The following is a 2,579-nucleotide window of genomic DNA, read 5'->3' on the forward strand; positions in this document are numbered from 1 at the left end:
ACTATATCCATTTGAGTTTGCCTGACTAAGATTTACAAGATGACCATAGCTTGCTTCATACTAACAATCTCCGTGGGATCGACCCTTACTCGCGTAAGGTTTATTACTTGGACGACCCAGTGCACTTGCTGGTTAGTTGTGCGAAGTTGTGTAATGCCATGGTATTGAACACCACGTTTTTGGGGTTCATGACCGGGGATTATGAGAGTTGTGAAAAGTATTGTTCACAATTTCGCGCACCAGTGAACCTTATGGAAACACCTATAACTCATCATGGAGAAATCATCCAAATTTCTCATGGAAGGATCAACAAAAGCCTCAACAAGGCTTTAACAATGGTGGACGTAATAGGATGAGCAATAGCAAGCCATATCCATCATCTTCTCAGCAACAGACAGAGAATTCTGAACAAAACACTTCTAATTTAGCCAATCTAGTCTCTGATATGTCAAAGGCCACTTTCAGTTTCATGAATGAAACAAGATCCTCCATCAGAAATCTGGAGGCACAAGTGGGCCAGCTGAGTAAGAAAGTCATTGAAACTCCTCCCAGTATTCTCCCAAGCAATACAGAAGAGAATCCAAAAGGAGAGTGCAAGGCCATTGATGTGATCAATGTGGCCGAATGCACAAGGGAGGAGGAGGACGAAAATCCTAGTGAGGAAGACTTCCTGGGACGTCCTTCAAGCAAGAAGGAGTTTCCTATTAAGGATCCAAAGGAATCTGAGGCTCATACAGAGACCATAGAGATTCCATTAAATCTCCTTCTGCCATTCATGAGCTCTGAAGACTATTCTTCCTCTGAAGAGGATGAAGATGTGACTGGAGAGCAAGCTGCTCAATATTTAGGAGCTATCATGAAGCTGAATGCCAAGTTGTTTGGTAATGAGACTTGGGAAAGTGAACCTCCCTTGCTCATTAATGAACTAGATTCTTGGATTCAGAAAACTCTACCTCAAAAGAAACAAGATCCTGGCAAGTTCTTAATACCTTGTACCATAGGCACCATGACCTTTGAAAAGGCTCTATGTGATCTGGGGTCAGGGATAAATCTTATGCCACTCTCTGTAATGGAGAAGCTGGGGATCATTGAGGTACAACCTGCCTTGTTCTCATTACAATTGGCAGACAAGTCATTGAGACAAGCCTATGGAATAGTGGAGGACGTTTTAGTAAAGGTTGAAGGCCTTTACATCCCTGCTGATTTCATAATCTTAGACACTAGGAAGGAAGAGGATGAATGCATCATCCTTGGAAGACCTTTCCTAGCCACAGCAGAAGCTGTGATAGATGTCAACAAAGGTGAATTAGTCCTTCAATTGAATGGGGACTACCTTGTGTTTAAGGCACAAGGCCATCCCTCTGTGACAAAAGAGAGTAAGCATGAAGAGCTTCTCTCAGTTCAGAGTCAAGGAGAGCCCCCACAGTCAAACTCTAAGTTTGGTGTTGTGAGGCCACAACCAAACTCTAAGTTTGGTGTTAAGATCCCATATCCAAACTCTAAGTTTGGTGTTGGGACTATACAACATTGACCTGATCACCTTTGTGGCTCCATGAGAGCCACTGTCAAGCTATTGACATTAAAGAAGCGCTTGTTGGGAGGCAACCCAATTTTATTTATCTAATTTTTATTTTATTGTTATTTTGTGTTTTATTAGGTACATGATCATGTGGAGTCACGAAAAAAAATTAAAAATTAAAAACAGAAGCAAAAACAGTAGAAAAAAATTCGCACCCTGGAGGAAGCACAGGCTGGCGTTCAACGCCAGTAAGATGCATCTAGCCGGCGTTCAACGCCAGAACAGAGTATCATTCTGGCGCTGAACGCCAGAAACAAGCAACATTCTGGCGCTGAACGCCAGGAATGTGCCTAGAGAAGAAAACCTGGCGCTGAACGCCAGTAACAAGCATAAAACTGGCGTTCAACGCCAGAAACATGCTTTACATGGGCATTGAATGCCCAGAACGTGCACCAATGGGCGTTTAAACGCTAGAATGGTGTGCAAAGGCATTTTACATGCCTATTTGGTGCAGGGATGGAATTCTTTGACACCTCAGGATCTGTGGACCCCACAGGATCACCTCAGGATCTGTGGTCCCCACAGGATCCCCACCTACTATATTCCCACTTTACCTCCTAATCCTATTTTTGTGATTTGTATTCCCCATGTCATACTTCCCAACACTCTTCACCAACCACCTCAATTCCTCTTTCCAATCACCCCCTTCACCACTCACATCCATCTACTCTTCCCCATAAACCCCACCTACCTTCTAAAATTCAAAACCATTTTCCCACCCATTCCCACCCTAAATGGCCGAACAAACACTACCCCCTCTCCCTATATATACCCTTCCATTCTACTTCATTTTCACACAACACAACCCCTTCTTCTTCACCTAGGCCGAACCTACATCTCTTCCCCTCTACCATATTTTCTTCTTCTTCTTCTTCTTCTTCTTCTTCTTCTTCTTCTTCTTCTTCTTCTTCTTCTTCTTCTTCTTCTTCTCTTCTTTCTTCTATTGCTCGAGGACGAGCAATATTTTAAGTTTGGTGTGTGGTCAAAGCACAATCTTTTT

Source organism: Arachis hypogaea, chromosome 10 (genome assembly GCF_003086295.3).
Source record: "Arachis hypogaea cultivar Tifrunner chromosome 10, arahy.Tifrunner.gnm2.J5K5, whole genome shotgun sequence".
Lineage (NCBI taxonomy): Eukaryota > Viridiplantae > Streptophyta > Magnoliopsida > Fabales > Fabaceae > Arachis > Arachis hypogaea.